The following is an 18147-nucleotide window of genomic DNA, read 5'->3' as shown; positions in this document are numbered from 1 at the left end:
TCTCTGCTGTATCAGAGGAGAGACACCTGCTGTGTTTTAGGAGCAATAATGAGAGTTTTTTTGGTGTCCAATCCACCAGTAGACCTTCCATCTGATGAAGAAGATTTGGTTCCACCTCCAAAAAAAAGCCTAGAGTCTATTGTTTGGAATTCTTCACAATTCCAGAGGGAGAAAGAAAAGTGAATGCAAGGAAGGTGAGCTGCATGCTCTGTCACAGAGTTTTATCAAGAGGTAGCGAGAAGAAGTACTCATGTGGCACTTCTAGTATGTATAAGCATCTGCAGACTATACATCCCAGACCACTTGCATGAGAACAACTGCGACATGCTAAAGAGGCCACATCACAAATTGACCAGGGAGCTGGTCCCAGTACTTTTGGAGGCTCAACCTCTTCATCTCATGGTTTTGAAATTCGTCCAGAGTTTGCGACGCCATTTTATGCTGTGAGGAGCAATCAGTTGACGCTGTATGTTCAGCAGCGCCTTATATGATCATCTTTCAAACAGCACAGTTGTGCTACATTTTACCAAACTATCTATAATCATGCAGTATCATTAAACTATACCTTTGTTGAAAGAAAAAATCTGATGCCTAACAAACTACACCTTATATGAACTTCTTTGAAAATACTCATTTATAGTGCATGTTCAACCAACTATCTAAAAATAAGAGGCATCATTCAGCTGTACCTTTGAACAGACTTAAATATATATATATTACTGTACAGACTGTTTTTTAGACAAACTTCAAGTACAATAAAAATAATCCCAATATAAATGTCTATATTTAATAATATATTTCAAACAACATAGTTTTAGAATAATGTCAAATCTTTTTTAAATAAACATCAAAAATATATAACTCACCTTGCAAATAAATCTGTTGAATGAAAAATCTCACACACTCGGACAGGATTTTCTTTTAGACACAGTCAATATAAATCACCAGACTCTGCAAGGTGAAACCAGTAATGGCAAGATTTCCCTCTCTTTTTCCATACAAATACACATAACCAACAAATGGCATTGCTTCCCAGAGGTTTTCAAATTGTAAAACACATTTGCAATGGTCACAAATAATATCCCTTATCAACTGACTTCTTCACCCCTTCTGCTTAATGTAAGTTTCCATAGCAACAGGTCATACACCATTTAACTTAACTGACAGGTCACAAGTTCACCACACAATGTTGCAAATAAGAACAGCAGGTGTGGTTATCTTTGCAAAACATGACCTTATCCTTTCTGCTGCACCTTTCAAACATTTTTCACTAACCAATAAGAAACTTGCTTTTTTAAACAAGCTAAACTGCACCCTATTTTTGAATGTATAATCTTCTTAAACAGCCAATCAATTCTCTGCTTTCTTAAAAACAGCATCTTCTCCACCATTTTAAGATATTTCTCATTCTACCAACTGACTACCTCAGCTACAGACATCTTTTGATTACCTACAGAGATCCCATCAAGATGCTTTCAGTGTGGATTGTTGGGCACAGCTATGTATTCTGGTGCAAAAGGAATGCTGAACACAGAGGAATTGACAAAGACCTAACTTGCAAAATGTAGACATTAAATGGATTGGACAGAGAGGATTAAAGTGGCACCAATTGCTGCCTTTGGTTAAAAACTTTTTACATCTCCAACCCCCTGACCTCAGGATTGTGCACTGTGGTGGCAATGACCTAGGTACATTGACTGGGGTAGGTCTGGAAATGCTAATGAAGGACACCTTTGCACAATTGATGTTGCTTTTCCCCCAAACTGCCTTTGTATACTCGAACATATGCCAAAGACAGAAATGGGAGTGGTCCAATCTATTTTGTCCGCAGATTGAGAAAGCTAGAAAGAATGTCAGTAAAGCTGTTTCTGCTTACCTCAGAGACCATAGAATGGGCTCCATATATAACAACAATCTACATTTCCATATGGAGGGCATCTACAGAACTGTAGGAGTACACTTCACTGATGAAGGGAACAGAGTGTTTCTCAACAACCTAAAGCTCTGCATCCGCACTAACATGTAACTGCAAGAAACTCATAATAAACACAAGGGCACTTTTTAGAGTCACCAAATTAGCCAACATATAACCTAGACTCATATAAAAAAAATCTTAATTATTTTTGCTTGGAGTCACACACCCAGCGCGACTTGGAACTACGCACCCATTGTGTTCACACTAGGGGGCCGTGCTGAGCGCCGCCCACCTATCGCATTCACACTTGTGGGTCGCGCTGAGCACCCATCGTGTTCACACAAGGGGGCTGTGCTGAGCGCCACGCACCCAGCACGAACAAACCAGACCCTAGCGCTAAACACTGCACTAGGCTCGCGACTCCAAATTGTTTTCCCCCAAAAGATTGTCCACTTTCATTTATCTACATTCGCCCCGAGGACCCCATCCCCCGGGGCATTCCCACATTTTTTTATTTTTTATTTTAAATAAAGAGGAGGGGGGACTGCCACCCCCCTCCTGGGCCATTTTGGGACCCCATCTCCTGGGACCTGGCCTCATGGTTAAGGACCGTGGGGGGAGCCATAATGCCACCACATTCCCGCCGGCTCCTCGTATCCTGCGGGAGCCGGCATTGGTTTACCACACAGGGAGCTGCTGACATGCAGCTCCCCTTGTGGAAAAGCAATCTGCTTTGGATTTTGGAAGGGAGAGCAGGAAACCTGCTCTCGCTTCCAAAATCCAAAGCAGAGTTTGCAATGACAGTGTGGGAGCCGCACTGCTCCTGCCCTCCCATGGCAAACAGCAGTGTCCCGGGGGTGGGCACCCCAGGACACTGCAGGAGTTGGCCCTGGGGGTGGTGTCCCCAGGGTCATCAAGGGCTCCAGGAGGGGGGACGCGCGGCTCCCTCCCGACTATTGAACAGCCTCGGGGGTGGTGGTCCTTGGGGCTCGGGGGTCCGTAACGGACATGCGCATTTGCATGATTAGAGCCCCCAGAGAGGTGGTGGTCCCTGGGGCGTGTGGGGGGCTCGAACCTCCCACACAGGTTTTATTTTATGTTTTTTTAAAAGAGCTCCGGGGGTGACAGTCCCCGGGGCTGCGGGGGGGCCATGTGCCCTGCTGCCAATATTTAAAAAAAGCCCAGGTGGTCCCCAGGGTTGGGGTAGCATTGGAGGCCCCCCACACATTAAAACACAAGCCCTGGGGGTTGGCGGTCCCCAGGGCTGCAGGAGGGTCGTGTGCCCTCCTGCATATATATATATAGCCCCAGGGAGGTAGCGGTCCCCGGGGCTGCAGGGGCCCCCGCAGGCCCCCACTAATGAATTTATGGTGCCCCGGGACCTGGCCCACCCGGGGGCTTTTTTAAACAAAGGACGGGAGCCCGCTCTTAGTTTTTTTTATTACGGCGGGATTCGCGACCCAGCCTGAATTCTGCCAACATTACTTTAAAAAAATATTTTTTGGGCCCTAGGGGTCCTTGTGGGACCCCCTGAGCAGGCCTAAGGGGTCAGGGTGTTTCTACCCTGTCCCCTTTTCTTGTTTTTCACCTTTGTTTCACAGTTTTCTAGTGACTCGGTTCTACCGAGTCACAAGATGGCTGCCAACACATCCTGGTTTGGAGTGTTGGCAGCCAATCCCAGTTAAGCTTGTTGTCGGGAGGGTTCCCAAACCCACCGCATCCCTAGCTATCGAAACTGTTATTTTTTTAATTTCTCAGCAACTACTGAATGGATTTACACCATTTAAAAAAAAGGTCGCTTTCTGAACCAAGGGCTACCTTTTTACCAAATTTGGTGTAATTCCATTTAGCAGTTCAGGCTGTAGCCGTGTTTAAAGTTTCCTATGGAAACTAACATGGGGATAACACGTTTTGGGACCCCCCTTTTTTCTCTGCCCCTGCATGGCGAATCACCCCAAAACTTTCAAGACAAGAGCTCACCTGAGCTGACACAAGTTTTGAAAATTTCGCGAAGATTCGTCAACCAACGCTAACGTTATTGGGAAAAAAAAAAAGCTTTTCCTATGGAAACTAGGTCCTAACTATAACTACCTACTGGCGACCGCCAGTAGGTCATATATATATATATATATATATTATCTACTGGCGGTCGCCAGTAGATAGTTATAGTTAGGATCGTGTTTCCATAGGAAATCCGCAACATTCTATTTGGAATAACTTTGGTGCCGGTTGACGAATCCTCGCGAAATTTTCAAAATAGGTGGGGTGCTTCGCTCCGCTCCTACCCTGAAAGTCTCGGGGGGATTCGTCAAGCAGGGGCTGAGAAAAAAGGTGGGTCCTAAAACACGTTTTCCCCATGCAATTTTCCATAGGGACCTTTAGTCCAAGGTACAGCCCGAACGGCTGAACAGAATTACTTGAAATTTGGCAGAGAGGTAGTCCTCAGCTCAGGGAAGTGCCTTTTGCAGGTCTGGTGTCAATCTGTTCAGTAGTTCCTGAGAAAATCAAAAGTAAAATCATATATATATGTGGGCGGAGCCTAACCACACATCTCATCCTGAGATCTGATTGGCTGTCAGCACTTCATCCAAGAAGTGTTGGCAGCCATCTTGGGACCAATATACATGATAGCACCTCATTAAAAAGCATTGCAGTTAATAGAAGGTTTTAAGACTTTAGTTACATTATAAATCATTTGTTGATGGTACCATACTCATTTTAGGAATTGTGGTATGTTCTAAGGTGATTTCACCATGTGAAAAAGCCTTCTGCTGGGATATCATGATTGAGAGAAAAATATTTTCTCATGCTTTTCCCACAGAGGTTTGGAAGGTGATCTATAAGCTAAACTGAGAGCTTATTTTCTGTAAATTCACATTATCTTTCTCAGTCATGTGAGAATGAAGTCTGACATTCTCAGTAAAACATGTACATCCAATAAGGGCAGAGACTGTCAGTTGACTCCTTTGTGTTCTACTGCAGCTTCCCAGAGTGTTCCAAAGAACAACTAGAGCGCTAACAGTCCTACTTATGATAAACGTATGGCACACCTGAAGCCATCTTGCTTGGATTAAAGTGGTAACTCTTAAAACATTTATTTTAAAAAGGAACAAAATGAGGGGGTTCATTTTTCCATAACAAGTATGATTAGTGCTGCAGAAAGAAAAACTAGGGCACATTTTGACTTCTGAAATCCTCTTTTATTTCATTAAAAAATTCTGACATGCAGACTGGAACATGCACTTTCAATACCAGCAGCAGTTTTCCCTGGTGAGCAGTAGCTTTACTACAGTGATCTAATGAGCAAAAAGAGTGCTAACATTCTGAATTTATGGCAAATGTGTGACACATCTGAATGCCTTCTTGATGGAATCAAAGTAAAAAACTGAAAGTATTTCCTACTGAGGAGACTGCAGTAAATGAGGAAATTAGGAAACTTCATAACAAATAAGTCTCCCAAGATGGCCACCAGAGACAAAAGAGCCCAAATGTAGCCCAAATATCACCCATATGTAGCCCAAGTATAGCCCAATGACAGAATGTCCCAGAGTGTTCTTAAAAACAACTAGAGCGCTTACTGTCTTCATTATGACAAAAGTATGGCACACCTGAAGCCATCTTGATTGGAATAAACTGGTAACACTTAAAACATTTAATTTAAAAAGAAACACAATGAGGGGGTTCATTTTGCCATAGAAATTATGATTAATGCTGAAGAAAGAAAATGAGGGCACATTTTGAGTGACTTCTCAAATCCTCTTCTATTTCATTAAAAAAATTCTGACATGCAGACTGAAACATGCACTTTTAATACCAGGAGCAGACTTCCATGGTGAACAGTAGTTTTACTACAGTGATCTAATGAGCAACTAGAGTGCTAACTTTCAGAATTTATGGCAAATGTGTGACATATCTGAATACCTTCTTGATGGAATCAAAGTAAAAAACTGAAAGCATTTCCTACTGAGGAGACTGCAGTACATGAGGAAATTAGGAAACTTCCTAACAAATAAATCTCCCAAGATGGCCACCGGAGACAAAAGAGCCCAAATGTAGCCCAAAATCACCCAGATGTAGCCCAAATATAGCCCAATGACAGAAGTGTGCAAAACACTTATTATTTTGTGTTTTTGCAGTGTTATATAGTGCAGACTTGTCAGGTATTGGAGTGCTTTACATGAGCATTGGTTACATCACACAAGAACAAATTCATTTTGGTTGTAGACATGGGGAGACTAAGTGATTTGACCAAAATCACAGAATGTCGAGCTGAAGCAGAAACTCCAACCTGGTTCCCCAGTTGCAAAGTCTGCAGTTCTGGAAGTAACACCACATCCTCTCCCCTAAGTGCAACATTTAATCAAGTGGTCAACTGGATAAAAAAACATAAAGATAACAAATAATTTAAAAGTGCTTTGTCGCTATTTGAAAACTCAGAAAATATGTCCTTATTTTAGTCTTTTAGAGCACTAACCATAATTTTGATGCCAATAAGACCCTCTCATATATGTAATTTCTAAAGGAAATGCTATAGGTATTACAGTTTTGATTACATCAAGATGACGTCAGGCGTTCCACACTTTTGTAATAAATATAGAATGTTAGCAATCTAGTTGTTCATTAGGATACTGTTGAGAGGCAGAGGCCAGGGGCACGGACTCTGAAAACTGAAGGCAGGTAGGAGGGTGCAAAGGCAACAATTTAACCACACTGAGCAGGCAGGAAGGGCCGTGGCAGCACAACAGACTATGGAGGGCAGTGGAAAGGGGGGCAGGGGCAACAAACCAACAATACAGGACTTGCAAGAGAGGCTGTGGCAATGTAATAGACCATTGTGGGCAGAAGGAAGAGGGAATGGTAGTACAACCATACATGTCAACAGACCCGATTCAGCCAGGAAACGTCCAATGTTTTTAAGCTCAAATGGGCTTTATTTGATCCGTCTCCTGTCTACAATCTCCTCTTTTTCAATGTAACTCAAAGGGGAAAATCAATACCACAGTTTTTTTTCAAAATCTCCCTCTTACCAAGTTCAAAATATTCGCAAGTATGGTACATTGGATCATGGAAGGAAATGGGGTAGGGACATGGACTTGGATAACAGAGGACAGGAGGGACATGGAGAGGTGCACCAAACTGACCCTGCAGGGCAGGCATCAGGGTTTGCAGCAGCACAATACACCACACAGGGCATGTGGGGCGGGAGTGCAGCACAACAATCCATAGAAATCAAGAGGGAGGGGACAGGACCATGCACATGGACAACAGAGAACAGAGGGGCAAGAGGCAATGGTAGCTAGCTGACCATAATGGACAGACAGGAGAGAAAGCTGCAGCATAACAGACCATAAAGGGCAGGAGGGACAGATCAGGGGCATTACAATGGAACAGACAAGCCAGGAGGGAGGGAGTAGGGGTCTGCACATGTAAACAGAGGGCTGGGGGCAAGGGGGCAGGGCAGGAGCAGCAAGATAGCCATGGAGGTCAGGCAGGATGAGCACTAGAAGCAAGACACACCATGAAGAGCAACAGTGAGACTGTGATGGCATACACACAGACCATGGAGGGAAGGTGGGAGGGGGTCAGGGGCAGCTAACTGACCACACAGGGAAGGTGGGAGGGGCCATGGCAGCACAGAAGACCATGCATGGCAAGTGGGAGGGTTAGTGGCAGCACAATGGCTATGATGGGCAAGAAGGAGGGTGCAGTGGCATGCACAAAGGACGATGGAGGATAGAAGGGAGGGTCAGGACCTGTGCACAGACAAGAAAGTTCAGGGGAAGGGGCCTCACAACAGACCGCACGGGGCAGGCAGGAGGAGCAGTTGCAGCACAACAGACCAGGGAGGGCAGAAGGGTGTGGCAGTACAATGGACCATGTAGGACAGGAGGAAGAGGATAGGGGCATGGCATGTGGACAGGCAGGGTGGAGGTGGCAGGGACAGGTTACAGTCATCTGACAATGCTAGGCAGGTGGGAGGGGAGTGGCAGCTCAACAGAACACTCAGAGTAGATAGGAGTGGCAGGTCCATGGAACATGGTGGGCAAAAAGGATGGAGCAGGGGCATGCACAAAGACATCGGAGGGCAGGGGGAAGGAGAATAGGGGCAGCAAGCTAAGCACAGAGTTTAAGCAGGAGGTCAATGATGGGGCATAGAATTGGGCAATGGAGGGCAGGAGGAGGGGACTGGTACATCATACTAAATTGAGGGCAGTGGCAGCACATCAGACCATGCATGGCAGGAGGGAGGAGGCTAGTCCAAGGATTCACACAACAGAGGATAGGGAGGAGGGGGATGGGGCAGCAAGCTAACTGTTCAGAGAAGGCGGGTATTAGGAACTTTATTGTTTTTAAAACGTGTGTCTGTGCGAACTACTTAAAATATGAACAAGCATGCAGCATAATCTCACTTTTATTCAGGAAGAAGAGGACGTTTGTGACTGTGACTCCGGGCTCACTTGGCAGAAACACCCCCTGACCCTCCACCCCCTATCGCAAAATGTAATGCCCGTGAAAAGGGTAGGTGAACACAGTGTTATATAGAACATAGTCCTGAGAGCACGATTGAAAATGAAAACTAGATATAGTGTATGGTATAAACTATGCACCAAAAAGTGTGATATAAGATGAACCGGGCGTGAAATATAATATGCAATACATTGTGCGCAATGACAGATTCATTGGAGAGCGCGAGATAGCACAGGCACTAGCGCGTGCTATGCGATGTGCGCCTTGGAGTGTAATATGCACAGGGCAGTGTTGTGTAACCTAACTAGTCTCTAAAGTTGTAATATAAAATATGTGCTGGGGATTGTAACGTTGCATATGCACTGTGACAAAGATATGGATCCCAGATTGTAATATGTATGGCATAGCACTGTGCATTATAACATAGGCATCAAGGAAGGCACGTTAGATGGGGCAATATAACCCGTGCGAAAACAAGTGTGGCATGACATATTCACGGGGTGGTGTTACAGTGCACATGGGCTAGAGAGTGTCATAGCATATGCACTAGCTGGTGGAATACAACACAGAGGTGTGTGGCACTCGGCAGGCAATGGTGGGTGTAACACAGCATTGGGCTCTGCCAGGAGCGCGCTGTGACTCTCAAGTGATGTTCGTCCCCTTTCCAGAGAGTAAAATAAAAAGTATTACACATCCGGCAGTGGATGTGTGTTTTATTAACCGTGAGGGGGGTTTCTTACATAGTTTTAGTCGAATTTTTGTCGAATCCCCTTTGAATGGCTTGGTGTGCATGTGTATTAAATGTGCCCGTCAATAGCTACCCATGTTTGTATAAATAAACGACAAGGGTGTCTACCGGGATTAGGCACGGTAGGGCATCAGACATGTCAGAGCTTCACTAGTGGTGTAAATACATTCCACGTGGATTCATTGTATGCATAGTCGCCTTTTAATGAATATCACTCAAATCGTCATGGTGATAGGTACGTACAGTTTGTCCAGCATGTCCTAGGTGTGTCTATAAATATATATTTTTTAAAAATAATAAAAAACAGTGTCCAGCCCTGGGGATTGGGGTCCAAAAAATATAATTAGGAGACAGGCTCTGGGGGATGGGGTCATCAGGGCCAATAAATTAGAATAAGAAGGGGAACCACACAGCCCCCCTTCTTAAAAAATTAAAATAAATAAAAGACTGGCATCGTGCCGGAGGCCACGCCCCCTCCTTGCAGCACTCTGCAAACGCGCCCCCTGGCGAGTTGTAAGTTGGGGAATTAATTCCTCTTCAATACTGAGGGTCCCTGAGGGCCAACTAGCCCAACAGGCATCTCCAATATGCGCCAGGGAGCTGCGCTGCAGACAGGTGTTCTGAGGCCAAGCCCCTTTTTACACCTCTCTGCAACGCAGCTCTGTGGCGCTTACTGGAGGTACCTAGTGGTCTAGTTTGACCCTAGGGACCCTTAGGATTCAAGGGGACTTAATCTCTCAATTTAGAACAGCCACAGAGCGCGTTTACACAGTGGTGAAGGGAGGGGACGGGGCCTGAGGTGACGTGTGCAAACACGCACTATGGCACGTTTTAAATTGGGGATATAATTTCGCTTCAATACTGAGGGCCCCTGGGGGCTAACTAGCCCACCAAGTGCTTCCAGTAAGCGCCACTGAGCTGCATTGCAGAGAGGTGGTCCAGGCTGTGCCACTTTTTACACCTCTCTACAACGTAGCTCTGTGGCACTTACTGGAGGTACCTAGTGGGCTAGTTGGACCCTAGAGACCCTCAGGATTCAAATGAACTTAATCTCCCAACTAAAAACGGACACAGGGCGTGTTTACACAGTGGTGAAGGGAGGGGACGGGGCCTGAGTTAACGTGTGCAAAAACGCCCTGTGGCCTGTTTTAAGAGGTAGTTTTAATCCCCCTGCCCTATTATATACTAGGGGCTTACAGAGGAGGTCATGCTAATCACAGGGGACCCCAACGCATAATGTTCCCTAGTGTATGTAGGTGTTTTCACTGTATTCTAAGTGTCTTTTAACATAGCACTGGCTCTAGGACTGGTTAGTCAGACTCAGTTACCACCAGTATCCGTCTGAAAAAGTTGAGGGTACAGGATGATTTTGCAACAAGGATTCTTTCTGCTCTTCTTTTTGTTCTTTCTGCACGTTATCCTTCTTCCTGCACTTTTCTTCGTCTTCGAGGACTTCTGTTGCTTCTTTCTGCAATTCTTTTTTTTCTTTCTGTGCATTTTTTCTTCTTTCTTCACATGTCCTATCTCTGTAGGCATAGTTAGAAATTAGCATTTAAAAAACCTTTGAAATTCACAGAAAAAAACATAGGTTTCAGGCACGTTATAGTTAGGAATTAGCATTTAAAAAACCTCAGAAATTCACTGAAAAAACCATAGGTTTCAGGAGTGTTATAGTTAGCTGGACTTTTCACTTGTACAAAACCATTGAAATCCCCCCGTTATAGTTAGTTCAGCTAACTATAACTCGCGCGCCCGCAATGCACTGCTGATGACGTCACATATTACATCACTCATGACATGGTCAGTGACTTCACTCATGACATCACTGATGACATCTCAATTGACATCACTGATGACATCACTGATGACATCATCCTTGTGATAGAGTGGCAGACCTCCTCTCACCCTAATATAACCTTTGATACACACATTCAAAAATAGAGACTAAAATTTTCAAAACAATGGACATACCAATACCAGTTACAACAACCTCTTCAGTAATTCTAAGATCCACATACACATCCACTCATTCACCAACAGTCCTATACAGTCACTCATACATGTACTCACTCATCATATGTACTCATACACCTATACATCCTGTTACACAATGCCACTCATCCATAGAGTTACTCACACACATAGTCACTCATGGTAATAAAGAATCAAACATACATTTACTTGCATATACAGTTATACACACACCACCACACTTACTTCTATGGAAACTTACACATACTTAGTCTTTTAAACAATCACTTCTAGAAACACATACTTATTCATACAGGAACTCTTTCAATCTCTCACTCTCACATATGCTGCTAGTTACTGGACGCTGCTTGCCCTGATTGCAGTTACCTGTTCTTACTGCCCTTCTTCTGGCTCCTACGTCTCTCCCCCGCCGTCGCCTGTCACCGCGACCGCTGTGAGGGGAGAGCGTCCGGCGGGACTTCACTACCCAGGTCCCCTTGCAACCTTTTGTGAACCGGAAGGAAACCCCATGGACCTTGCGCGCCCGGAGGCGCTACTTAATCGATCCAGCCCCCGGCAGAGCGGGGGATGCTGCTAGTTACTGGACGCTACTTGCCCTGATTGCAGTTACCTGTTCTTACTGCCCTTCTTCTGGCTCCTACGTCTCTCCCCCGCCGTCGCCTGTCACCGCGACCGCTGTGAGGGGAGAGCGTCCGGCGGGACTTCACTACCCAGGTCCCCTTGCAACCTTTTGTGAACCGGAAGGAAACCCCGCGGACCTTGCGCGCCCGGAGGCGCTACTTAATCGATCCAGCCCCCGGCAGAGCGGGGGATGCTGCTAGTTACTGGACGCTGCTTGCCCTGATTGCAGTTACCTGTTCTTACTGCCCTTCTTCTGGCTCCTACGTCTCTCCCCCGCCGTCGCCTGTCACCGCGACCGCTGTGAGGGGAGAGCGTCCGGCGGGACTTCACTACCCAGGTCCCCTTGCAACCTTTTGTGAACCGGAAGGAAACCCCACGGACCTTGCGCGCCCGGAGGCGCTACTTAATCGATCCAGCCCCCCGCGACGCGGGACCGCGCGCGGGCTAAGCCCGGGCAAAGGGCGGGCCGTCTGTGGCCGTCAGGGGCAGGAAGAGGCTGGGCTGGGCCCTCCCTCTGACGACCGGAGCAAGCGACGAAAGGTAGAGCTTGACTTGGACACTGTACCCATTCTAGTCTAACCGTGTTGCATTTGTTCACCTCCTCTCTAGGATCACCTACACTAGCCTTGACACAATCACAGCTCACTGTACACCAATTAAACCACCCACCATGGCTACACCTAGCACAAGGAGTAGAACCTCACTGGGAGGCTCTGTGCGTGGCACACTAGACAATTTCATCACTAGGGCCGCCTCAGTCCTTGAGCAAGAAATCGCTATAGTAGAGAGACGCCTTTCGGCTGAACTCGCACAAAATAAGCGCTCCTCCCTCGGACCTATTCGATCAGCACTGTCTCCGAACCCTACAATTCCTGTTCCCTCCGTAATACATGATACCCCCAGTGATTCTAGGACATCCTCACCTATTCTCGAGTCTACATCTCCAGCTCACTTCCACACTTGTTCGCCACTTTTGGCTGCCAAATCCCACCTCAAAGTTCCCTCTGATTGCATACCGTCAACTGCATCACCCCTCAGGTTTACTGCTACCAATCCCAAACAGACGAAGCCCACAAAATCAGCCACTACTATTGTCCCTCCCCCCCCCCCAAAAAAAGGAGGAGATGCTTAAAAAACGCTAACTCGAACAAAAAAGTCCAAAAAGAAGTTACTTACCCCTTAAACACTAAACACACAAACGATTCTGGTTCCCAAGGTAATACTTGTACCCATGATGTAATTGTCAACGAACTGATGGGCCGATTAGAAATTTTAGTAAAATCTCTTGTTCTTCCTGTCCTAGAAAGAATAAAGGGTTTATCCACACAATTAGATTCACTAGAAAAGCTGACACAAACAAATTGTGATCAACTCGAATCCCTATCATTACACAGAATTATGCCAACAACAAAAAGCCCCGTTGATCTTATTTCACCTTTAGTAACAAGCGAAAGCAAAATAACCGCAAAAAGAACTATAAAACCAGTTATTCAAGATACTCAAAACCACTCGCGGCTAGTTAAAGAGAGCAACACTGACACAGTCCAAGGTCAGAGCACTGACAATACTAAAACTGTTAACTTAAACCAGAAACAAGACATCGTACCTGCTGACACTCCCATCAGACACAACCAGGGTTTAAATTGCAATCACATAAATCTACCTCCAGAAGCAGTTCCCTACGTCGTAGTTTTAACAGGAGTTCCGCCATTGAACCCAGGGAAAAGGGAGGGCTATTACGATTTGAAAAACAAGGTGATGCACTGGCTGAGACAGTATAGGCCGCTGCCTCCTAACATCAACGGGGAAATTCTGAATGTCCGCAGACTAACCTGGGTAGGCCCACGGCCAAAGGAAATACAAGGTGACGTAATAATCGTCAATTTTAGAGATCATAGAGCAACTACTTACATAACTAGTTGGTTACAAAACCAAAACCAAAGCTCCATAAGAACCTATGATCTGACATATTTCTACCCGCAGTCTCTAGCTAGTAACCTGATCAAACCCAATAGCTTTCCTCGAGATAGACTAAGATCCTCTAATCACAACATCCCAACATCAAATCGTTTTTTGTTCCTCGAAGGACTCGAGGATGTCGATTGACTCCCCTTAGAGGCTCATAGTCAGGGCTTTCTTTACGGTACAAGGAAGGGACAAGCACCCAGCCTTCCTTCCCATCCATCATCATTCCGTAACGGCCAAACCCTTGAGGGGTCACCTCGTACAGCTCAAAACAACGTCGTGACGCCAAGAGTAGCAAGACTGGTATCCCCGACACCTGTTCCATATCTTAAAAATACTTCCGTCCAGGATCGTAATACACAAAAAATCGCAGTCCTATTTTGGAACGTGGCGGGTCTACGCTCCAAACTAGAGAACGATATTTGGACCGATTTTATAGCAGATTTTAATATTTTATGCCTCCAAGAGACATGGTTAACTGCAGTAACCCACCTTCAAGGCTATAGAACATATTTCTCACCAGCTGAACATTCCAAGTCCGGCAGGGCCAAAGGAGGCTTAACCATCTTCATATCAAATCTGGTTAAGCTAGAAAATATTAAACAGATAACGCTCGATCCCAACTTTCAGCTTCTCAGTATTATACCAAATTCAAGGGACCACTTCCTTTTGGTTAATTTCTACAATAACTTATCGGATCGGGATGCAATGGGGAAAATTAATTCTATCTTCGACATAATATCATCGACAATAAAAAAATCAACTCGAGAAGTGACCATCATATGGGGCGGCGATTTTAACCAGACTATCTGTGCTGCCCCAAACATCCATCTTTGTGGTTTAAATGATGAAGACGATAACCCCATCTTACATTTTTCCCACTCACTCTTAGGTAGTCTTCTAAATGAAATAACTTTCAACCTAGATCTGAGAATTGCATCAAAATTAATAAATGTAAAGATGGTGTTGGCCCCAACTTTCCACGGCAGAGGTTGCAATTCAACGATAGATTTCATTTTACAGTCAAATGGTCCGATATCTAAAGATTTTATCTTTGAAACCCACCAGGTAGTTTTAAGCGATCACTATCCGATAAGTATAACGCTCTCAACCTCGATAGGGCCCACAAAAAAAAACCTCTAGTGCCCTTACCCAGAATAATTTAGAATTAGCAAGAGTAAACGGATACTCGCTAAAATGGGCCATAGTCGATCCGGAAAAAATAGCTTCTACTGTGATCACTGAAGCCTACCTACCTATAATGAAGTGCCTGGATATGACCACTCCCAACGATGACGTTATTACTAACTTTGGGCTGGTGATACAAACTATTAAAAACGCCCTAATGGTAAAAAAGAACAGCTCAAAGAAGAGCAGCCAGGGCTGGTTCAATCACTCGTGTACCATCGCCCATACTAACTTAAAACTCGCCTTACATAAAACGCCCAGGGATAGGGCAGAAATATCTACATTAAGGAGAGTATATAACATTGCCATTAAGGAACGGAAATCGGAACTAAGACGACAACTCTGGGATCAATTACACGAGAGCTGTCTTAGTAATAATAATATCACTTTCTGGAAGATAGTAAAAACACCCTTCCTAACTGATAAGGGCAGTCTCCCTAACATAGAGGTTGCTATAGACGAAGGACAATGGGTAGAGCACTTTTCTCAAATCTTTAAGTCCAACCTAACAACGAATGACCTTGGAGGAAATGATTCTCTCGAGCACCAGTTCCCGACTTTTCCTATTGACATGACCATCACTTGTGACCAAGTAGAAAGGGCACTAAACGCAAGCAAAAAAGGCAAGGCTCCTGGCCCTGACGGTGTCCCCATAGACTTCTATAAAATGTACCCTGAGCTATGGATCCCCTTTCTGACCAGGCTCTTCAACGCATTGGCCTCTACCGGCATCCCTGAGTCCTGGAAGAGTTCCATATTAGTCCCCATCTTTAAGAAGGGAGATCGGAACCTACCCTCCTGCTATCGTCCCATCTCCCTTCTGGACTCCACAGGAAAAATGATGGGCCGAATACTACTCGATCGTTTGCAGGAATGGGTTGCGAAAAATAACATTCTATCCGATCTACAATACGGGTTCCGAGAAGGATTGGGGACCGTAGACCAAGCTCTAAATTTATCATTACTAATTGATAAATACGTTAACATCAAAGCTGGAGCTCTATATATGGTCTACGTAGACTTATCAGCTGCATTTGACTGCGTTAGCCATTCCAAACTCTGGCCCATCCTATTAGACATAGGGTTGGAACAAACCGCAGTAACTTATATTAGGGAACTCTATGCCGACGCGTCAGCTAGAGTAAGGTTTGGCACAGGGGGAGAGCTCACAGCGCCGTTCGGGGTGGAGAAGGGCGTGAGGCAGGGATGTGTCCTGGCCCTATTCCTATTTACCCTTTACACAAACGGCTTAGAAAGAGAGATGCTGAAAGGGACCCAAGATCTCCCAATGGTAGCAAACCGCCCTATCCCAGCCCTCCTGTATGCTGACGACGCTGTGATATTAGCTCGTACTCCCAATGAGCTACAGAAGGCCCTAAATAGTTATGCTTCATTCATGGCCAGCCTTGATCTTAAAATTAACGTTGGGAAAACTTTCGTCATGAAGGCTGGAGTTAAAAGGAAGAACAAAACTAAGCCCATTTACCTGAATGACGAAAGACTATCAACCACGGATAAGTATCCCTATCTCGGCGTCATGATTGACGAAAAACTTAGTTGGAAACCGGCTGTAGAAGTGAGGAAACTGCAATTTGCAAGAACCACTTCTGCACTCACTAACTTTTCAAGGAAAATAGGGAAAAAAGCACCCTCAGAGATGATCAAAATTTATAAAGCCAAATGCCTCTCAGTGGCCCTATACGGAGCAGGTGTATGGGGTCACGTAGCGGCTACTTCTATCCAATTGGTCGAAAATGGCTTCTTGAAATATCTTCTAGCCCTACCTACGGCAGCCCCCAACTATGCCTGTCATCTGGAACTGGGTCTCCCATATGTCACAGACCTGGTGAGAATTCAGCCTCTGTTATTATGGCACAGGATTTGGACATCTGAACACACAGTCCTCACACAACAAATTATTCAAGACTGTATGAGCCTAGATAACGCACATAGATCCAGGTGGTTAGACTACATCAAAAAATTCTTTACTGATCTTGGCCTAGAAAATTACTACAAAGACCCGACCAAGATGCAGCAACTAGCAAGAAAAGCTTTTTATAAACTTTGCCTAAACCACCTCGAAGAGCTCAGACTTAACTTAGAGGTTATGAAACAAACAACTAGGCACTGTTTATTAGTTCAGTCGGCATTTGGTATTCAGCCCTACCTGACATACAACATAGCCCCCTATGAACAGTTCCTCTTAGTCAGGTTTAGATTGAACTTCTTTTACCGCCTGGTCACTTTTCCGTTTAAGAATAACTGGGATAAAATATTGCCACCATGTCCCTGCGATGGGACATCATCCCAGTCCACACTTCATACCATCCTTTTTTGTAAATACTACACGCATCAACGGAGGAAATTATTAATCCCCCTATTAAAGCGTAGGGGCTTTCGTACATGCCGCCCAGCTTTATTATACTTACAGTTACTCGAGGGGGAAGAGGTGGTCTACATTGTTTCGAACCTCTTGCAGTACATTGTGCGACATAGACCCAACCTAGGGTAAAACTGTGAAATGATCATATTATACCTGTTCAAATATGCTACTTTTTGTATAGCCACTCAGGCTAATCATACGGGAAATGCTGCAAACACACATGTCAATGAAGGAGATGATTTTAAATTCTTTGTATTAATGTGATGAACTCATTGTTTTTATGTGATGAATTTTATAATGTGTATACTTTTGTAACAATATCTTTTATGGCTTTTTATGAATTGCCGAATAAAGAAAGATTGAAATTGAAATTGAAATACTCACTTATATACACCAATAGTCACATATTCTAGTTTAAAACATATGTAGTTTCTCATAAAGACACTATTGAGACAGTCATTCACTCACTAACACACCCATACACACACTCATCCACCAATACAGTCCTGCACACATGCTGTCTTCAACACATACAAACAGTGAGTCACTCATTCATGCACCTATGCACTACGTAATACCCCCCACCGAACCATGCAGACACTCAGACTGATACTCAAAAAACCAACTAATAACCTATATAGACACCCATGTAGCTACTCACCAACCCATGCAGCCACTTATACACAAAGTGAGAGACTGATACAGATATTTACATATTTAAACATTACTCACTAAGCCATGTATTCACTATGATACACTTAATCAATCAGTTACACAATCAATTTTTCAAAAACAAATCATCCATTTAGACACTTATATACCCATTTATTCTTCCATCGACCTTGAGATATACATATATAAAACATA

The sequence above is a fragment of the Triturus cristatus genome, chromosome 1_1, assembly GCF_964204655.1.
Source record: "Triturus cristatus chromosome 1_1, aTriCri1.1, whole genome shotgun sequence".
In the NCBI taxonomy this organism is placed as follows: domain Eukaryota; kingdom Metazoa; phylum Chordata; class Amphibia; order Caudata; family Salamandridae; genus Triturus; species Triturus cristatus.
This window is presented reverse-complemented; position numbering follows the sequence as displayed.